General features: G+C 41.9%; 1 protein-coding gene across 5 annotated transcripts in view; it reads right to left on the bottom strand.

Annotated features, from left to right (window-relative positions):
• pard3bb (par-3 family cell polarity regulator beta b) overlaps positions 1 to 7,528 on the bottom strand; it is a 268,913-nt gene that overhangs the window by 193,499 nt on the left and 67,886 nt on the right. The window lies entirely within an intron of this gene.

Here is a 7,528-nt window from a genome sequence, read left to right as displayed (position 1 = left end):
AGGAAGAACAGAGCAACAGCCAGAAGGGTTGAAGGGAATATTATGTTTTTTGAGCAGCAAACACAGCAGTGGCGATGGTGTCTGGGACATTGACATTATACTTTGTCAATTCCAAGCCACTGCCTCCCTCAAGCACACCACATTTTCGAATTTGTTGCCTTTTACAAACCTTTAAAAAACACATGCAACAGCACTTTCAATAAAAGACCTCGGAGGGTTCAACAACAGCCATTCCACTGAAAAATTGAAGGAAAACATGCAAAAATTACTTAATTTTTTTCCTACAGGAAAGTGCAAAGACTGCTCAGGGACTTGGAAATGTAACTAGCAGGCATATTTCTCTGAATAACTCTTCACGCCTAAATCAATCATAACAAAACACCTGTGCAACTTTTACAGCTAATATTAAGCCCGAGCCAGTTGAAAAATGTATAGAGGGAGGGAGGGAGGGAGAGTTTCCCCACTTTCAGCAGGAGGCAAACTGTTCCCAATCCCAATCACACTTCTCACTGCCCAGTCCCTACATGCTCCAGTGGACATGTTTCCTCCCGGCCTTCAAGGACAGGCTCGGTTGAGCTTGATTGCCTCCGTCATGGCTCCATCTCTGCCTGCTTGCCACCACGGGGGGCATGGGGCAGAATAAGGGGACTCTGGCTTACAGCAGGCCTCAGCTGCTCAGAGGGGACAGCCACCGTGAGGCTCCTCTCCATCACGACAATTATCCCTAACAAACAGGCCAGTACAAGAGCATGGCCTTGATGGAAAGCTACAAATCTCACAAACACCACTTCATCAAGGGCATAATCGCTGAGATGTAGAGGGACATCCTCTTATGCGGATGATGATGACGAGCTCAGTGGGAGAGAAAACTCCTCCAAACTGTACGTGCCCAGAGCTTCAACAAGAATATATTTACACAGACGGACAGATCTACAGTGCGGGAGTAGCTCTGCAGTTAACGCTCTGGTCTAAATGGATGTTCTGAGTTCAAATCCCACCTCTCTCAAGTGGCTGCTGTCAGGCTTTCATCTGCTCAAGTCGCTGTAAATCCATTCAACAGACAGAGACAGATAAAGAAAGAGATAGAGAGACAGTTATATAAGCATGGACAATGTACGAGATTTCATAGTACACATGCTTGAAAATATAAAAATGGAACATTGTGCAAGTCCCCCTTGTGCCACCAAAACAGCTCTGACCTAAAGCATGGACCTCTGAAGGTGTGATGTGGTATCTGGTTAACAGCAGATCCTTTAAGTCGTGTAATTTACAAGAAGGAGTATCTATCATGGATGGGACTTGTTTGTTCAGCACATCCCACAGATGCTTGAGCAGACTGAGATCTGGGGAATTTGGAGGCCAAGTCAACACCTTGAACTCTGTCATGTTCCTCAGACCCAATCCTGTACAATTTCTGCTGAATGAGAACACGGCCAGTAGGGAACACTGCTGAAATGAAGAGGTGTATCTGGTCTGCAACAATGTTCTGGTAGGTGGTACATCCTCATGAAAATACACGGGCATCACACTGCCTCTGCCAGCTTGCCTTCTCCACTGCTGTTTTTACGCATAAACACACTACAGTGAAACCTTGTACAAATTTACACCTAAAGAATTAAAAATTTTGCAAGAAATTTGTATTGGCAATACAAAGCATTTTCGTCATACGAACAAACCGAACACCGGTTGAATTGTGTGTACGTCCGAGAGCCGTTCAACACTTGTTTGCATTAGTGGAAAGCCAAGCGAAGCCAACCAAAGCAAGTTAATGAATTTTACGAAAAATTTTCAGTCAGCAAAAGCCGTTTTAAAAGAGTCAACCCACAATATCAACGCTACCTTCGGCGTGTGATTTTTCAGGCGTTTTTTGGTGTGGGTGGTCTGTTCTATTTTTATTGGTGGCACGACTTCCTGTGAGGACCCTTAACATGGAATGCTTGGCTTGGGTCAGTTCTGTGTAAGGAGTCATATAGTTTACATCCACTTCATATTGGTAATATTGCTAATATTTTTGAGTAGCTGGAATGGATTATCTGCATGTACATTATTTCTTATGGGACAATTCGCTTCGCAATACAAATTTTCGCTTTAAGAACTCGCCTCCAGAACGAATTAAAGGTGCCACTGTACTACATACACACATAGTTCTGATATACAAAACTTGAGGAAACATGCTGCTCCATTAGTTAGTTAAAACTGAGTAAAACTCTAGAGATTTTAACTATTATTATTATTTTCAAATATCCATAGAGAAATAACAAAAAGAAATACACAGCAAAAACATTACTGAAAATCGGGTCAGTATTTTAGCCTGTAGCTGAGCAACCGCCTTCATGAGCCTTCCAAGTGCTACAAGTTTACATTGCTATGCTATTTGTGGTCACAGTGTTGATTGGATTTGATGATGGGATTAACAAGTTGATCACAGTGGTGAGCCAGTACAGATAATCCCATGGTATATTTACTAAACTAGTGAATGGAAACAAAGGAAAAGTTCACACCTCTAACACAGCAGTGCTGCTCTCTGCACCCACTAGGGGTGGGACATAAAAACATATCAAAATGGTTCAAAGATACAATACACACTATGCATCAAGATCAGGCATAACATTATGACCACTGAGAGGTGACGTCAATAACACTGATGATCTCCTCATCATGGCACCAAGTGAACATTTTGTCCTCAAAGTTAGTGTGTTAGAAGCAGGAAAAATGGGCAAGCTTAAGGATTTGAGTGAGTTTGATGAAGGGCCAAATTGTGATGGCGAGACAACTGGATCAGAGCATCTCCAAAACTGCAGCTCTTGTGGGGTGTTCCTGGTCTGCAGTGGTCAGTATCCATGAAAAGTGGTCCAAGGAAGGAACAGTGGTGAACCGGCAACAGGGTCATGGGAGGCCAAGGCTCGTTGATGCACGTGGGGAGCGAAGGCTGGCCCGTGTGATCCAATCCAACAGATGAGCTATTGTTGCTCAAATTGCTGAAGAAGTTAATGCTGGTTCTGATAGAAATGTGTCAGAATACACAGTGCATGATGGGTCAGGACTGTTTTGGCAGCAAAAGGAGAACCAACACAATATTAAGGAGGTGGTCATAATGTTATGCCTGATCAGTGCATAGAGGTTTGCTCATAAACTGCCAGTAGTGCTGCAATAAAGAAAACTAACAAAATATGCTTACTAATCATAATAACAATACTACTGTCATATTGCTTAGCCATTCACACCACAATTCAACCAGCAGCACCACAGACAAGACCGTGCTCAAGTGAGAGACACACCTCTTCCTCAGCATTCATCACCCTCAGCCATTAGCCCAGTGCAGCTGCTGATCTCCTCTGAAGACGAAGATTAGATTTCAAGCTATGAGTGACTTGGCATTGCCAACTTCCTGCTCCTTATGCTGGTTTTTTTTTTTCGTTGTTGTTCATTCAGATGTGGATCCTCGGCTCCCAATTCATCAGGCGGCAGTGTGGAACCATTAGAGTGGGTTTATAATGGATGGGAATGTCAGGAAGCTGAGGAGTGTGGATCCAGGCTGAGAGATTGAGAAGAGCGACTTGGAGGACGCCGTGCTCTGTGGGCTAAAACTGCAGCCCTGGGGGTCTTTAGTCATCAGAGTATCTCTGTGTCGATTCATCCATCTCGCTTTTTAGTTCACCCTGGGCTGGCCCACTCACTCTCTCTCTCTCTCTCTCTCTCTCTCTCTCTCTCTCATTTCATCTATTTTTTCTTTTTTATTCAACTTCTCTTCCTACCACCCCCCCCAAATAATCCACCAGGTTTATTTTCTACCAACTCTCTTCACTCTCTCTCTTTCTCTCGCGCTCTCTCTGCTGCATGCATGAGGGAATGTGGGATTCATTTATACAATAGATTGTCAAATATTATTAGGTTTACAGGCTATGATAAAAATATTTCAAAAACCTTAAATATTTAATGCCATATAAATGCAACAGCAGCTGGAAAAAAAAAACAAAAGAACAAAATAAATGGTTTCACAGCATGCTGCTTATGAAGACCATAAGGATGGCTTATGAAAGGGCAGAAGCGTGACAGACTGTGAAGTCATACCTCATAAAACATTGAAATGATATTGAGGCCAGCATGGGGTCTCTGGGGCGTTGACTAAACATATACAAAATGTATACACGTCAAAAATATTTGCAGGGTCAAATATTGATCGGGATTTAAAGAGCACCCATGATGCACTTAAACCTGGAGCCATAAATGGAAAAATCAATGGATGCTTTCAATCAGATGTTTCTGAGAAACAATGAGTGTGTAAAAGGGCAAAATGGAAACCAAGCAAAAGAAAAAGGACCGGAAATTCTAAGATTTGTTTTAGGTTATACGTGGTCTGAATTCACAAACGTGCAAATTGTACCTGACGAAGAGAGAACAATCTCTCTAAAATGATCTAATCACTTCCCCTTGATGAGACGTGACAGCGGTTAGTTATAGCTGCGACTGAAGTGTGTGTTACTCTGCCTCTCCGTGCCGGGTCGCCAAGGTCCGATCCTGTTCCCACCTAAGTAAATCTGCGCTTTATCACACAGACACATGCTCGTACAGTACAGGAGGTTGAGGTTATAGTCTGGCGCTTTTCATAAATATGTCAGGCGTGATGAAAGTGGGCAGATCTGGCCTGTGCAGAAGATAAGCAGTCTCAGAGGTTTCTTCTCACAGGCTGCTGACATTGAGCACGTCTATACGGCTTCAGGTGAGACTCTCCAGACGCGCTTTACCAGACAGGGCTTATAGAGCTAAAGCACGCACTTCCTCTCCTCTTCTTCATCTCCTACCATCTATACACTAGCTAGGGCTGTTACAGTGTCACAGTCAGTCATGGTCTCTGATCCGACAGACATGCATCTCACCTCTAATGACTAAACATGCCTTGTTTTTTGGTAAAAGAGTGTTTATGTCTTTTCTTTAGTATAAAGATGGGATTTGAGGCAACCTTTTTGAGCTCTTATCACATAAATGTTGTGGTCATGTGACCTACTAATGGCCAAGCACACACACACACAGACACTCAACTCACTCGGCGTATATGTAAAATAGGATGTGTAAAGATAATCTGGTGCAAAAACTTAATAATAATTAAGTAATAATAATAATATTTATAATAATATATTTCGAAAAATAAAATAAATATATAATTAAAATATTTTTAAAATAATAAATAAGTACTTTTTTATTATAAATGTTATTATAAATATAAAAATATTTATAATAATATTTATAATTAAATATTTCGGACTGATACATTTCTGTAAAGAAGTGAATTAATGAATTTCCACAAAATGTTTCTAAATGGTCGATTACCTTAAAACCTATGAGAGTGCGATATTTTTTTATCATACTGTGTACGTTTCAAACACCCACAAGGGCCTTTGAGTTCATCTCTGCCAGCACCATCTTTCTCTTCTTTTCTTCCTTTTCTCTCCTGCCTCTGCTCATCGTCTCTGCTTATATGCATCTTTTGTTCTTAAAGCGCTTTCTCTCTCTCTTTCTCTTTCCGTCTCATCTCCTGGTTGACAGCGTGACTGACTGCTGTTTTTAGGTTACGGACGGATCACAGCAGACGTGTTTACACGGTGAAACCTCGGTGAACCCTTAGGTCGTGATGGAGAGCAGGGAGCTGCGTGTGTTAGAGGAGACGAGTTCAGAGTGTCAAAGGTAATTCAGTGCCTCTCTGCTTCAGCACCTCCTGAGGGACACATTACCTTCTGGCCTAAACCAACATAGAGACTCAGAGGTTAAAGACGGCATCAGGCAACTGAAAGACCTTTACCCACGGACTCCAACCGCGCAGGAGCTTCATTAAATAGAAAGCCAGATCAGATTATATATACGGTATTCTCTTGATGAACCTTTTAGACTGAGAATGCTTTATAAAAGCCCAATTTATTTCTGCAAATCAATTTGACAAAATAAGCTTTGCATCCAGTTTCCACTTTGGGGAGCACTGACACACAAAGTTTCATCATCAGCCATCAGCCTTGTTCTATGATCCATAATGGGAAAAGTGCTGATCACTGCAGTGTGTAGAACATAAAATTGAAGGAGCTTAACAAAAAGCTGGATTAAATGCCATGCTTTATTTGTATTTTCTACTGATTAAGGATGACGAGTTAAAGATCTTGCCACCAACCAATTTTCGCTATTTATCAAGCAGGGCAGCAAAGCAGCAAGGAAGGGAGGCCAAGAAACTACCGGTGTGTATAAAACGGTCTGTTCTGACCCGGAGGTGGACGTGGTGTAAAGCAGAATGTTTTCTGTTACCAGCGATGCCAAAAGACGAAAAAAATGCAATGAACACGCAAGATAAGACCTCGGCAGATATATGCAAACTGCATAGAAAAGCAAGTATAGTGTTCTGTGTATCAATAACTTTTCAGATTGATATCCATTGGCTTGTTTTGGGATTTTTTCCCTTTTAAAAAACAGATAGCAGTATCTCTGCCTGATTAAAGACCAAACCATCCAGTGCACAGAGTCACATATTGATCAGTTGTTTTTAAGTTGTTTTTAGCCACGAGGATTTGTTCCCGAGACTTTTTATTTCTTTATTTTTTTTGCATGCGTGTCCACACGAGCACATCTCCGAGAGTGATCCTGCCTTATTAGTGACTTGCTCAGTGGGAGTTTCTGATAACACCCCTCTCTCCCCCTGGAGCAGGCAAGCAGCAGTCTGTGGATCAATACGCTCCAATCATCCCACAGTGAGAGGGAGGGACCGAGTCAAGGCCCCTGAACAACCCTGCAGGCATACAACAGCTCCATCGTAGCTTGCCATCACAATCTTGATCTTTGCCATAGGGGTATCACAAGCTGTGACACAGAAATAAGTCATTAATTAAATAACTATACCGTTTATTACGTTTTTGGGAAGACATTGATTTTTTCTGAATTAATCAAAGCAGGTGTGGGGTAATGTTCACATCAATTATCAGAATGGAATAAAAACATGATCTCAGTGATTTTAAGACCAAAGTGCTGTCTTTCATCAGAACCAGACAAGCATTGGACAGAGCCAGTAGAGCAATTTGGAATGTCCTGGAAACCAGTGAACAAATCAGCCAAGGAAGAGAACAGCAGTTGATGACAGGAACATTATGAGAGCTGTGAAGAATCCAACCTTGAAAGGGCAGGGGTGAAGATTTTAACATACCACAAGATGCACACCACTCATCAGCAGTAAGAATCAGTAGGCCAGATTGGAATCGCAAAGAAATACAGAGATGAGCCTCAAAAGTGCTGGAACTAAGAGTAACCTTTAGCAAAGTGATGAAAAGGCCAAGGTGTGAAGAAGGAAAGGATCTGCTCATGATCCAAAACATACAAGCTCATCGATCTTGCAGGGTGGAGGTAGAGTGTCATGGCTTGGGATTGCATGGCTGCTTCTGGAACTCACTAATCTTTATTGAACTCATGATGCTAACAGTAGAATGAAGTTAAAAGTCGACAAACATTCTGTCTGCCAATTTACAGAGAAATCCATCACAACTAATTGGCTGAAGCT

The sequence above is a fragment of the Hemibagrus wyckioides genome, linkage group LG06 (assembly GCF_019097595.1).
Source record: "Hemibagrus wyckioides isolate EC202008001 linkage group LG06, SWU_Hwy_1.0, whole genome shotgun sequence".
NCBI classification, from domain to species: domain Eukaryota; kingdom Metazoa; phylum Chordata; class Actinopteri; order Siluriformes; family Bagridae; genus Hemibagrus; species Hemibagrus wyckioides.
Note: the sequence above shows the minus strand (reverse complement) of the source record. Positions and strands in the feature narration are given on the sequence as shown.